Genomic DNA, 15485 nt, shown 5'->3' on the forward strand with positions numbered 1-15485 from the left:
TGAACTCCATCCACGAATATGATACGCAATAAGAGGTTCCAACACATGTGGTCAACACGTAACGCTAGTAAAAATCGTTATCTAATATGCATTTTGTTGCCGACGGTACTTCGAGATGAAAGAGGCCGTCGTACGGTCTGAGCGTGATAATGGTAGCTTGTATTTGTTTGGTTTTTTTATTTTATTTTTTAATGTTAGCTTTATTATTGTTTAATTATAATATTTAGGTATACTATATTTAGATATGTCTACATTAAGGATGACCCGAAGGTCTACAATAGCAAGTTACACCAATTTAATTTCAAAATATTTTTTTACGAAAATACCACTTTAGGGTTACAGTTTCATAATATACTAAGTGCCTTATTGTGATGCTTAAGGAGTAGATGTTCTAAATTTAAAAGCCCCACATGCACATGCAGCTTAAACAAAGCGTCTCATAAAGTTGGGCTACAGTTTTACAATACTGCCCAAAGGCTATGCGTCATGATAATCGCCTTATCGTTGCCGCCGCTGACTACTCCCCGAATCCTGATCATGCAGGAGCCAGTCACCGTCGACGCCCTAGACACGTCCTTACGGATCCATCAGATCCAATAACCTTTGCATTAGATGCCTTCAGCTCTAATACTAGGGGCAGGCTTAGGGACCCCGGTAACCGTACTCGTCGAACTCGACAAAGAGGTCGACGTGCAACCTAACCCATGCATCAGCCCGCTGAGTTTCTCGCCGGATCTTCTCAGCGGATCGCGATTCCGATCCGGTAGTAGATTCATTCGCGAAACAATTGCTCTTGAGTTGTTAGGTCTCCTTCGGAGGCGCTCGGGCAGTTGTTAGCAAATCCCGCCCCTCTTGGCTGAGCCTTTGCTCGCCCACCTGTCCTGGTGAAACTGGAAAGGCCTTCGGGCCACCAGTAAACTTTCAATCATAAAAAAAAAAACTGCCCAATTAAACTTGAGTTATAAAAAATACTTGTTTACACACACGTGTAATACCCGCGTAGCAGTCGTAGATCCAAGCGTAGCCGCGTAGAGGCTTGCGGTCGTACAACTTTGATGACGCTCTCGTTCGTAGCGCATATGACGGTTGTGTAGGCCTACAGTGTGTGTAAGCACCAGTAAATACACATTTCTTTATCTATATCTATACTAATATTACTATATATACTAATATTACTATATATACTAATATTATAAAGAGGAAAGATTTGTTTGTTTCGAATAGGCTCCGAAACTATTGGACCGATTTGAAAAATTCTTTTTCTATTAGAAGCCGACATTGTCCCTGATGAACATAGGCTACTTTTAAAAAAAAAATATTTTGTTTTTTTGGTTTCATGTGTGTTGTAATGTTTCCGAAGCGAAGCGAGGGCGGGTCGCTAGTATATTATATAGCGGAAATTAATAATTCAGTTAAGAAATATTTGTTAAGTAAGGTATTGTACCGATATTACATAATATATTGAATGAAATTACATCTGTCATAAACTATATATACATATTTCCTCTTAATTTGTACAGGATTAGGCTACAGTACTTGAAAATTGGCATAGGTGCATCGCTTAATACTAATACAGTATTTTACACCGCAACTTTCATGCTATGACGATACTATTTTGAAAGCGACTAGTATTGGATGATTTTTAAGATCGTATTAAATTCTATTTATTAAATGTATAAACAAAGAGAATACTTTAAATTACCTGAGTGTGTACAAATACAAAGATATTTGATTTCTCATGTTTTACTAATACAAAGAGAAGATAGAATTACGATCCAAATACATTCGAGAAGTTAAATGTATACATTACACATGTGAGGTGTCTTAAAATGTTTGCTAGTGCAATTGAGACTTAGTGTTATAATGAGCTGAAATAGCACACGTTGAACATCTGTAGCGTTTTCACTCTGTGTCTCGGTCTTGACTTATTTGTTCTTTGAACTCTACCTCTGTCGTAGTTAGCAGTGTCGTTCTGTTCTTCCCGGGAGATACACATAATGTAAACATACGTGTTAATATTCGCCGGTTTCGAGGTCAAAGCTATTTTATTATAATTATAAAAGAGATTAACTCGGTTTTTAAATTAGATGCTTATTAAGTCCTTTTTTTCATTACCCTTTATGTTTTATATTTCTTTAGATTAACGGATGGGCTCAGAGACTTTTTTATTGGTTAGACGGGTGTACGAGCTCACGGTCCACCAGGTGTTAAGTGGTTACCGGAGTCCGTGGAGATCATAAACGTAAGCGTCTCCATCCAACTTGAGACCTGATCTCCACGCCTTCAAACCAAAACTAAACGTCATCGTGGAAGTCATTCGTGAACATGTGTTAAGTGACGTATTTTATTAGACAAAGTGGTACCTGCCTGCGGGATTCGAACACCGGCACAGTTGCATAGCTTGATACGAATTCACCGGGCATCTTATCTTTTAAACCACAAGAGTAATTGGGAATGATTTTTAATACGCTTTTATTAGCTTCAGACGTATGTATGTTAGTATGTAACGGAATCTTTGATCATGATTTTGACCCCTTTCAAAACGTCGGATTAACTCGAAATTTGGTATACTTATTAAGGACCGATGACAATTCAATATAAAAATTTAAAAAAAAATTGAAATTCAACTAAACAATGAAAAATAAATAATAGTTTAAACAAAACTAATAAAATTAGCTTTAATAGAAAATCCAATTAAAAAAAGGGTGCGTGTACTTATGTACGCGCGTAAGAAGTTATACTTTATTTTTATTAAATTTATTTCAATTTTTTTTATTTAAATTTTGATCAATTTTAAAAAAAATCGATTAAGCAACATCCTCAAACACGCATATAGGACATCCCTTTACTTGACATCGGCTCGGAAAGTTCACCTGCGGCTATATTCAGACTCGCCAAGTTACGTCGGTCGTATTGTAACGGTTAATTTTGTGTCACGGTGCGCGCGCATCGTAAAATTTCACTTTCATCAATTTTTCATAACGCGCCTAAAGAAGTATAACTTCAAAAATAGAAAATAAATTTGCTGGTGGTAAAAATGGGGTGCTTTTCAGGACATTATCAAAATAACCCTTCTACTCATACTGTTCATAAAATATTTATAACTACTGGTACGATGCAACTCACGGTTTTTTTTACAATAAAATCATTTTTTTCTTACACTATTTTTAATTCAAATTTATTAATTTTTTTTTTCTATTTTTCAGTTGGATTTTCTATAAAAGCGTATTTTGTTAGTTTTTTTAACTATTTGTCGTCTTTAGTCACGTGGATGATGTTTGTTACAGATACAGCGGACCGTGTACCGTGCAGTGAGTGTGGCGATGGCGCGGTAGCCAGCAGGCTGGCGGGGTACGGACGGCACGCGGGGTACGCGGGCGGCGCGGGTACGTACCACGCGCGCACGCCCGCCGTACCACTGAACGCAAGTACGTACCCTCTACCAGCCTCTAATAGTACCTTAGAAAAACTTTTGACGTAAGACGAGAAAATAGCACATTGTGAACCAAGGGAGAAAAGTAGGACATCTCTTCCTGCGTAACGCGGGATGAGATAAAAAAACAATTTAACTGTTTTTTTAATTTTTAAATAAACTACTACTAAATGAATAAGAACTGTCTGATGAACTCATCTTTGTTTAATACTTCACTATTAAATTTTATTGCCTTTTGTTTATTTCATTTTTACACTAAACATAATATTGCAAATTACCCGAGCACAACAATGGCGGAGAATTTTAGGTGCGTGAGAGCAGACGAAGACACTAACGCGCATGCGCACTTGTCAGTACCCAGGGAGGAAAAGTTACACTTTCTTCCCTGTACAGCGGGAGGAAAACCGAACTTTCGGCGTGGGTAGGAGAAAAAAAAAGTTTGTTTTTCACAAAGTCGTCATGGCCTAAAGGATAAGACGTCCGGTGCATTGGTGTTCAATCCCGTAGGCGGCTACCAATTTTTCTAATGAAATACGTACTTAACAAATGTTCACGATTGACTTCCACGGTGAAGGAATCATCGTGTAATAAAAATCAAACCTCCAAAATTTATAATTTGCGTAATTACTGGTGGTAGGACCTCTTTTGAATCCGCACGGTTAGGTACCACTACCCCGCCTATTTCTGCTGTTAAGCAGTAATGCGTTTCGGTTTGAGGGGTGGGACAGCCATTGTTTCAAGGTGGGTGGCAGCATTTATGTTGTAGATGTCTATGAGCTCCAGTAAACACTTAACACCAGGTGGGCTGTGAGCTGGTCCACCCATTTAAACATTAAAAAAAAACATATGTAATCATGATTGATTGTGTGATGCACATATGTTTGAAAAACAAAGCCTTTAGTTTCTTGATGTATTTTATTTTGAGATGATTAAGCCGCATTTCGGACTTAAAATGTCTAGGGTAAAACCTGGATAGATGCCTCAGCGGGATAGATGCCTCATGTTCTAAAAACCTAACTTCCCGCACTCATGACAAAAAAATAATTTAATAAGTAGGAACCACAGTCACCCTATACCTCATGTACCATTTGACAATCGCGTGGTGACGAAGTGTTTTCCTCGTGCATGTAATTTCTCTCCGCGCGGAATTTCACGAACACGTCAAAGATTTAAAGGTTAGTATTTAGCGTGGTATAATTTTATAATTAGTGTAAAATTCCATTATATTTTTTATTACGTGAATATATTGGTTCGTTGAGTCTGCATCTAGGTGTAAATAAATGCTATTATGTTTATAATTTATTTACAAACAATTTGGGTATCTATCCTTATCACAAAGGATAGTCGCCCTGATTTTTTGGGGTATAGGTGCCTTTAGGGGCATCTATCCCTCCATACTCTGCCATTTCAGAATATAGCAGAAATATGCCACGAAAACATAAAACACAAACAAATGATTTACAGTTCAAGCAGCAAAGATGAAGATAATCCACTTAACAATAAAATGAAAGGAAATAAAACAATAGATTTGCCCCTAAAGAAATCTAAGGGATAAACCTAAAACGCATGTAAATATATCTGCATTGAATGTTTTGTAAACTATAAAGATACGAAGTCGCAATCCGACTGGATTCAATGTTTAATGTTTCAGAACTAGCTACATGAAACATGTTTTTCAGAAATGATGTAGAAGATGTGGAAAATTGAAAGCACTATCCAGTTAAACTTCAATTGGACAATTAAGAATTTATAATTTTGTTGAATAAAAATTTGTAAAATTTTATTTAATAAAAAAATAGGATAATGCATGTTGAAACTAAAAAAATTGTAGTTTAGCTTACGCTTACTCAGAGCTTTAAAAATTTAATTATGATCATTTGCGTGATATGAGAATTATCTTTTAATTATAAACATTCAAAGACTTAAATAATACAAAATATTTTTTATTATTATGACCCATGTTTCTTGGAGACAATTGCTCTGTTAGGAACAGAACTTCTTAATATTTGGTTAGGTTTTTTCGTTTACACGGTATAAAGGTCATCTATCCTGCACTGCAGGCATCTATCCTACTCAGTATTTTCTTGGTGGGGCAACTATCCATACAGGTAGGCATATATCCTCCAAAAAAAGGTTCTACAAAAAACGAATTTCTGCAAAATCTGTATTTGATAGGTTAAAAAAAATTTATACTAATTAAACATAAAGGATTAAGCTAACTACATTAATAGAAATTATTCGTATAAAATTAATATTTTTAAAATTACGTGACTATTTCAAAAAGTGGGACATCTATCTCGGCTTTACCCTATTCGAATACAAAGTTAGCATTTCGGAACGAGCCCTCGCTTCGCGTCAGAAATGGGCAGAGCGGTGGTACCTACCCTTGCGAGCTCACAACACGCTCTTCCGTCATTAGTGCTCTTCGTAATTTGTTACGCAAATTAAAACTTATAAATATTATTTCTTTATTACGGAAGTCATTCGGGAACACGTGAAGTATGTATTTCATAATAAAAAATTGGTACGTTCTCGTGGGATTCGAACTTTGACATAATCGCATCGTTCGACACGGTCACACAGGGCGTCTAATCCTTTAGGCCACGACGACTTCAGAAGCATGACAATTTTGGATAATGATATTTTTTTATAATAATAATTCTACAAATAATTTAAGTGTAATTCGCGTGTATACCATTCCCCATTTACACAATGACGTCATCGTACGAATGACAGGAAATAATCGAATCTAAAAGCGTTGTGTTTCGTATATGTTCAGCTCAAAGATTGAAAAGGCTGAGTTAAATAGCAGCTCGCGATAATTGAGAAAAATTTAATAGTGAAATTCGTGTCTCGATTATAGTCATATACGATCACAGTGCCTGACGCTGACATAGCCTCTCAAGGCTATCAGCTTAGGTAGGATAAAAAAAACACACACACACACACACACACGCCTGATGCGTACCCCTAACAACATAATAATATTGCATCTATAGAATTCTAGCGGCTTAGCTAAAATTAAAAAAAAAGAACGACTTAAATGCGTGTATTCTATTGGTTTATCAAATTAAACAGTTTCTTTTAGTCCAGAAAAGGACAAACGTACTCTTTCCGTCCCTTTTAAATCAAGCGCATACCTTTTAAAGTATTATAATCGGTTCACAAAAAAAATACAAATTATTCAGTTACATTTTTGAATGTTTTCTAAAAAATAAGAATTATGGATTAAACCACTCCAATTCTAAAGGTGCAAATTCTTATGATACAATTAAAAATAATCATTCGGACCATAATGAATAAGGCTGTTATTACGGGCACATGTTCATCGAATGGTTTTTTTTTTTTTTTGGTCAGTAGGAAATCGCCGGACTTCCGCCCTCCACTGGGGATAAAGGGCGGAGCATGTCAGAATCGAACTGACTAAAACCTCCTGTCGCTCAACAACCAACGTCCAAACCTCGCATGAGACAGAACTCATGAAGAGGCAAAAGGGGGGAAAGTGAAGCGTTTAGTGCGGAGCACATCTCTCCCATCACCCTCCCCCTCGGGACGCCGGACTGGCGGTCATCGGCGCCACGACCACCAGCCCTCTCGGTCGGCAGGCTATCCGGAGCCCGCCTAGATGGCGCCGGTTAGAGTGAGCTATCCTACGGAATACCCCGCTGGGTCAGAACCAGCGTGGGTCGAGGATAGCCGGCCTTCCATCACCCGGATGCTCTTGCGTAAAACGCGTGCAGAGCAGCTTGCACGTCGTCTTCTTAGGCCCCCCTCGCCGGTCCCCAGACCGACATGTGAGGGGGGACCCGAAACGCTTAGAGGGCCAGGGTTTGGGCGAGATTCGCCTCCCTGGCCCCCGCTCGACGGCGGCGGGATTGTGCGTCTCTCACGCGCCCCGCCGCCTTCTTCTGCGAGATGGTGCACTCGCAGAAGTCGAGCATCGCCTTCCACGACTCGTCGTCGCCGAGCATCGATGCCACAACACTCGGCAACGACAAGTCGTTTCCTACTTTTGCGACGAGGACACGGCGCCACCCCTCCCATGCGGGGCAGGCGACGAGCGTATGCTCTGCCGTGTCCAAGTCGCAATCACAATGGTGGCACTCTGCCGTCGGCTCGGCTGTGATCCGGTGCAGGAACTCACCGAAGCAACCATGCCCAGTGAGCACCTGCGTGAGCCGGAAAGTGAGGCGTCCTCTGTCACGATTCACCCAATCCACAAGGACCGGGCGAATCTCATCGAATGGTAAGATACTTTTGCCTCAGTCTTTTGAATTGTTGCTAACACTAGGTAAAGAGGATAGAAGATCTTGAAAAAAAAATATTTTACTAGTTTAATAACAAAAGAATATTGCTTAAATAGCAACCCAACTAAAAGTTAATTTAACGTTTTTTTTTTTTTTTTTACATTTTGATACCGGGCGTGATATTAGAACTTCTTTTTCTTCACCCATTAGACTACTACACTAGACTACTACTACAACCAGTAAACTATTCACTCCTCTTTCTCTCATATCGTCATTCACCCACTCCATCCATGTCTTCTTCGGTCGACCTCTACCCCCTCTACCTTGCACTACCATTTCCATACATCTCACCATCATAGTCACATGCATCTTCTCTCTACGCATCACATGTCCATACCACGCTAACCGTCTGCTCTTTAGGCCAGGTCAAGATATTAGAACGAAATAATAAAATTATTATAATGTTATTGGTTCATTACATACATACACACTACCAAGCTGATATAACCTTGCTAATAATAAATGATACGCTTACCTCAGACATTTCAATATCAATTTATCAGTCTAAAATCCTTTATGATCCAGTCTTAATTTACAAAACAATAAAATTCAAGATACTTATACTTGCAAATGGTAAAAACGCGGGTCCCGATTGATGGAGAAGGTTTGAAATCGCCAAAATTTCCTTTATTGTAAGAAAAGATAGCTCAAACCCACAAATCTCAATTCGAACCACGATTAATTCGCAAGCACAGAAAACCGACGCCGCCGGCCGCGGGAACTCACTCAATATTTCAATTCCAAGCCATTTCACGATATCCAAATATTCACACAAAATATATACGTAACGACGTCATTACTGAAATTCCTATACAATGCTTTCGGAGTGCTGCACTCAATGGGTTTGTGCGGCACAAAAAACGCAATACACGTCTAACAATGAGATGCACACCAGTATTCAGTAATTAGGTCGAGAGCTGGCTTCGTTGTTTGCGACTTCCGATTGTAGTTCGGATTATTTAGAAGAACGTTGAGTAGGAATGTAAATTATTGATTTGTTTTTGACTTCATTTGGTTGGATAATTATGATTTTGTTATAAGAAAATTGTAGATTGCGGCCATGTTTGAAATTCATTCATACACTTTTTTTATGAATCCGATATGGCAAAGGGAATTGATGATTGCCAAAGTCGAAAGAAATTCATGAAGTAATTTTATAAACATTTGGCTACTCTTTCTGTACGTGGACAGCCGTTATGTATGTTTGTATGTTTATTAACAGATTTTATTTATTGGAGTTTACTCCTTAAGAATCGATTTACATATATAGGCCCGGGGTATGAAAATTATGGGGACCAAAATCGTACTAGAGAGTATAGCATGTCACACGAAATGCGTTATGCGCCTGATTGGCCATGGTGATGCGTGCGCGCGCCAATCAGGAGCCAACGCGCGGCCGCGTTATCGCAGGTGACGCCGGGCTGCTGCGCCGGCAGTCCGCCACAAAGCCTCGTACTGATCGCGCGTTTCTCTCATTATTGTATTTTCATATATTTGTTAGTCGTTTGTTTTGTGTCTCGTTAATTTGTTAATAATCTGTAGTGTATCGTGTTGTCGTAATATAGAACTATTTCTCGTATTGTTTCGTTTAATTTACCGACATCGTTTTGCTTGTGGCCGGACGCCGTTCGGGTTCGATTCCTGAACGTATCAACTGTTAGTGGGTTGATACCCGAATATATATATTATAGTTAGCGAGGAAATGGGACTAAAGATCAACCAGTCCAAAACAAAGATCATGATCGTGGATAAATACGGCACCCTTAACGAAAAAAATATTCTTGGGCAATACGACATCGTCAAGACTTTCGTGTACCTCGGCTCGATTATTTCCAATAGAGGTGGATCGGAAACCGAAATAAGGCGACGCATCGGAATGGCCAAATCCGCTATGAGCCAGCTAAACAAAATATGGAGAGATCGAAACATACTCAAGAAAACGAAAGTGCAAATTGTTGAGACGCTCGTTTTCTTAATCTTTTTGTATGGGGCTGAGACCTGGATCTTGAAAGAGTCTGACAGGCGACGCATAGACGCGTTTGAGATGTGGTGCTGGCGGCGCATGTTGCGCATCCCTTGGACGGCTTTCCGGACGAACGCTTCCATCCTCAACGAGCTAAAAGTAGACCAGAGGCTATCCACCAAATGTCTATATAGAGTGCTCCAATACTTTGGTCATATAGCAAGAAAACCCTCTGACAACCTGGAGAGACTCATAGTGACGGGTAAAGTGGATGGAAGACGATCCAGAGGTCGTAGCCGAAAAAGATGGAGTGACCAAGTGTCTGAGTGTCTGGACATGAGACTAAGCCACGCACTTCACTGTGCCACAGACCGACATAAGTGGCTACAAATTACAAAAAAAGGTCACAGGCGGGCGCATCACGATGCTCAGCAATGAGCGATCGACTGAAGGAGGGAGGGACCCGAATATAACCCGCTACAAATCATTTATTAATAAAGCTTATTAAATATAAACAATTCCTTCTATCAGTGAATGGACAACTTATATATTAATTGTAAAAGTGAATTATATAGACTTACTTAATTACCGCATCCACGTGTTCCGCAACTCCCGGATCATTCTCACTAGAATACGTAACTTCCATATTTTACTGTATTCAACTGACACAAATTTATATTTATATCCAGTAAACTCCAGTCGTGCGTCGGAGCGGACACACACACTTTTTTTCAAATACGCTCATGGGTAGTTTTGCAAGTTTTCTTAGAAAATAAGTCGAGGCCTTCACCATTATTATTATTTATTTTTATTGTCTAGATAGGTGGACGCGTTCACGGCACACCTGATTTTGAGTAGACATTGAAGTCTACAGATACTAGCAACGTAAATGCGGTCACCCACCTCTAGACACAAGAGTACTAAGTATCAGTTCTTCAGTATGGAGGTGGTACATGTGCTTACTTCTAGTAGATTCAAGAATGGCCCCTAATCCAATGTATTGAAAATCTTTAAGTAATTTATCAAAAATAATGACCGTTAGCAGGTACTTAGATTTTTTACATACATTTGGATTCTTCGAATACTCCGTGCAGTATACTGACATTACAGTTTAATATTTTTTTGCATTACCTGTTAGCTTCCCTTCGTTTGCCGCTAGGGGCGTTGTTCCAACTCCATACAAATTTGAGTTAACTTTGACGCGATCGAGAAGTTAAAAACTCGCACTAAGCACACTGGTATTAGGCTTGATTATAGGCATCACTATGTGAATATCTGGCTGTCCCATTTATACAAGTCGGGTCGTATGACTACAGCTGAAATAGGCAGGAGGTTAGTATCTACGCGTGCTGACTTATACGATGACTTAATCACAATTCGAAGAAAATTATTAGATACGATTTATGACAAATAATAATAATTGCAGATGACATAAACTCGCTGGCAATATTGGTGTAACAAAAAGTTGGTTGCGATACTGAAAAATATAATATAAATAAAGAACCATTTACTTGACAAGGCACTACAGAGATTTTTTTATTGCTTATATGGGTGGACGAGCTTACAGCCCACCTTATATTAAGTGGTTACTGGAGCCCATAGACATATACAACGTAAATGCGCCACCCACCTTGAGATATAAGTTCTAAGGTCTCAAGTACAGTTACAACGGCTGCCCCACCCTTCAAACCGAAACGCTTTACTGCTTCACGGCAGAAATAGGCAGGTTGGTGGTACCTACCCGCGCGGACTCACAACTTGTGAGTCACAAGAGATTCTACCACCAGTAATTGTTACGATTAAGTGAAATTCAATCTTTTGTACTATTATAGGTACTATATTTTTATATCAAATTATACTTTTAATTTAATGAACATCTATAAAACTTAATTGTTTCCTAATAGTGTCCGATTGAATACTTTGGCGATTTGAAAGAAAAAAAAAAGCATGTTTCAGCAAAAAAATCCTCAGCATTTTTATTGATTTTTACATTAGATTGATTTATGAAGCGTCCAGCGCTAGGATTGGGGGAGACAAGGTTTTTGTGTGGAGCCTACGTCCTTTGTGGGTCAGGCAACCGTGTCTGTATGATTGATGGTTCGTACCTATCGAGGTTATACTACACGATGACCTTATTTGAGAATTAGGAGAAAGAGCCTGTAGAGAATTTGAGGCACATTTGAGACTTTTCAACGGGAACTTTAGGCGGGAACGCGACGAACGAGGTCTTGGGAACTATTTTGCTTGCCCAATTTAATGTTTCGTCAGATTTAAACCCTTTGATTGCCATGTAGGTCACCGATGCCCTACGTGGCGCACTGAAGTACTAAGATGCCGACATATTTAGTAGACTGGGAAAGATGATTCCGAAGATACTGAGAATTACTGAAGTCGTCGTGGCCTAAAGGATAAGACGTCCGGTGCATTCGTATCGAGCGATGCACCGGTGTTCGAATCCCGCAGGCGGGTACCAATTTTTCTAATGAAATACGTACTTAACAAATGTTCACGATTGACTTCCACGGTGAAGGAATAACATCGTGTAATAAAAATCAAACCCGCAAAATTATAATTTGCGTAATTACTGGTGGTAGAACCTCTTGTGAGTCCGCGCAGGTAGGTACCAACGCCCCGTCTATTTCTGCCGTGATGCAGTAATGCGTTTCGGTTTGAAGGGTGGGCTAGCCGTTGTGACAATAATGAGACCTTAGATCTCAAGGTGTGTGGCGCATTTACGTTATAGATGTCTATTGGCTCCAGGAACCAGTTAACACCAGGTGGGCTGTGAGCTCGTCCACACATCTCAGCAATAAAAAAAAAAGGAATTAATCTATTTCTAAGACACTTAAAAGACTAAAACATACATTATAAACAAAAGTAAGCAAAGTTAAGCAATCCAGGCGTTTAGTAACAGAAATAATTACTTCAGTACGCCACGTAGGGCACCGGTAACGTAAATGGCAGTCAAAGGGCAGACAGCGGCTTGGCTCTGCTCCTGGCATTGCTGAAGTCCATGGGCGACGGTAACCACTTCCCATCCGGTGGGCCGGACGCTCGTCTGCCTACAAAGGCAATAAATTAAAAAAATGGGTTAAACGTGTAATAATATTGGCTTCTTTTTAGGCTTCTTTTCTTATTAGTTATTTGAAAGTGCTGTTTGCATTCTCCCAGACCAATCAAGTCTTAATAAATACCTATCATTGTATCGGAACATTATTTCTATCTTATCTTCTTTCGTTTTTTTTTGATTTCATCTTAATTGATTAGTATTTTACAATACGCTTTTATTAGTTTCATATGTATGTTAACTATGTATGTATTGGAATCAGTGACCGTGATTTTTTAAGGGTATAGAAGCGCTCAGATGAGAGAAACGAACCTTTTATTAATATTATTTATTTAAGACATTACTGTTTTTATTGTTATACATTTTCTCTGAGACCATAGTGTTATGATGCTACTCTTCTATCCACTGTCATTAAAAAAATACTAGTGTTGTGCTACAGCTCACCCTTCTTAATAAGGATGTACCCACTAACAATTTTGACCCCCTTCAAAACGTCGGGTTAAATCGAAATTTGGCATACTTATCAAGGACCGATGACAATTCAATATTTTAAACAGTTAGACCCATTACTTACTTTCGACACTCAAAACAAGAAATACATTTGAGCGCCTTCTTTTTTTCACTTAGCAAATTGGAAACCGTTGTATTTGCCTGAAAGTATGTACAGTAATGAATAATTTATGATAACATAATGCTACATAAACTAAAAAATGAAAAATATATAATAGTTTAAAAAAATACTAAAAAAAACACGCTTTTATGGAAAATCTACCTAATTAATAGAAAATAAATTTATTGTTAAAAAAAGCGTGTGGCACTCCACCCAAGCCTTTTCACAATAAATTTATTTTTATTTTTTAGTTGGATTTTCTGTAAAAGCGTGTTTTTTTAGTTTTTGTTTTAACTATTATTTATAGATAAACAAATTTCATTTCATTTGGCTCTTTTTTTATTTTTCATATAACATATTGTTTAATGCATGGAAAAGTGAATAAATTCGATGATGGCAAAAAAGGCATTCCAAGAAGCCAATTGCCATAAACAAATAAGTTAATAATAAGGCCTATACGATATTTCACAGTCTTGAATTTGGATCGTAAGTTTTTAGTTTTTAAGCAAGCACGTCCTAATAATATATGCAGGAATCTTTTTTGTAAAATTATTTATAAAAACATTTCGACATCATGGTCGGAATGAGTTCAGAATATTTTGCAAGCAACAAAATATATACCAGTTGGGCGCTTAAGACATTTCTTAATGCACGGTCACCAATAAAACGTCAGTTCTCGTTAAATTTTCGTCGCGTCCCGCCGTTCTCACTTCCGAAAGGTCGTTAGTGGAGCGCGACGATTCGGAATAATTGAATTACCACGGTTACACTGTCGCCTCCTTATGCAACGGTGGATTTTATTTATTCAAAAATTTTCTTTCGGAATTTAGAGGGTAAATTTTTGCGAATTAAACTCCGCAGTCTTGATGCTCAGTGGCTCATTGACAGTTTACGTTCATGGTTCAGGGTTTTGAAGATTAGTTGATGATTGTGGACCGAGCCAAAAACAATTTGCAAGACATCACTGAGATTACGAACTTTTTTTTTATGATTGAGGGAATACTGGTGGCCCGGAGGCCTTTCCAGTTTTACCAGGACAGGTGGGCGAGCAAAGGTTCACCGGGAGGGGTGGGATTTGTTAAAAGCTACCCAAGCGCCTCCAAGGAAGACCTAACAACTCAAGAGTAGCTGCTTCGCGAATGAATCTACTACCGGATCGGAATCGCGACCCGCTGAGAAGATCCGGCGAGAAACTCAGCGGGCTGATGTAGGTTAGGTTGCACGTTGAACTTGGCAAAGAGTTCTCGAGAGAAAACGCTTTGCCGAGTTCGACGAGTACGGTTACCGGGGTCCCTAAGCCTGCTCCCAATGTTAGAGCTGAAGGCGTCTAATGAAAGGGTTATTGGATCTGATGGATCCGTAAAGACGTGTCTAGGGCGACGACGGTGACTGGCTCCTGCGTGGTCAGGATTCTGGAGATTGCGAACTGCGAATACGTCCAATCCTACATATGCCTTGGATCCTTGATATCGAACAAAAGCGACGTATGGCGATCACAAGAACTGAAGTGGACAAGCTGAAGAAAATATGGAAGAACAGAATCATAACCAAAGCCACAGGTTTTGAGGTCGTCGTGGCCTAAAGGATAAGACGTCCGGTGCATTCGTGTTAAGCGATGCACCGGTGTTCAAATCTCAGGCGAGTACCTATTTTTCTAATTACATATTTAACGTACTCAACAAATGTTCACGATTGACTTCCACGGTGAAGGAATAACATCGTATAATAAAAATCAAACTCGAAAAATTATAATTCGCGTAATAACTGCTAGTAGGACCTCTTGTCACTCTTGTGAGTTCGCACGGGTAACCGCCTATTTCTGCCGTGAAGCAGTAATGCGTTTCGGTTTGACGGCTGGGGCAGCTGTTGTAACTATACTGAGACCTTAGAAGTTATATCTCAAGGTGGGTGGCGCATTTACGTTGTAGATGTCTATGGGCTGCAGTAACCATTTAGCACCAGGTGGGCTGTGAGCTCGTCCACCCATTTAAGCAATAAAAAAAAATTCGGCTCGTACCTACGAACTCTTGTTTTCTCTTTATTGCTGCGGAGACGTGGACTTTGCGGCAGATCGAGAAAAAGAAGGTCGATGCTCTGAAGATTTG

At 39.2% G+C, this 15485-nt stretch overlaps 1 protein-coding gene across 2 annotated transcripts in view; it reads left to right on the top strand.

The window, feature by feature from the left end:
- LOC101735868 (calmodulin-binding transcription activator 2) overlaps window positions 1-15485 on the top strand; it is a 266028-nt gene that overhangs the window by 60661 nt on the left and 189882 nt on the right. For both annotated transcript variants that reach the window (XM_062669648.1, XM_038012539.2), the window contains exon 2: window positions 3288-3428. The gene's annotated coding sequence lies outside the window, so the exon portion shown is untranslated. The remainder of the gene's footprint in view (window positions 1-3287; window positions 3429-15485) is intronic.

The sequence above is a fragment of the Bombyx mori genome, chromosome 8, assembly GCF_030269925.1.
Source record: "Bombyx mori chromosome 8, ASM3026992v2".
NCBI classification, from domain to species: Eukaryota; Metazoa; Arthropoda; class Insecta; order Lepidoptera; family Bombycidae; genus Bombyx; species Bombyx mori.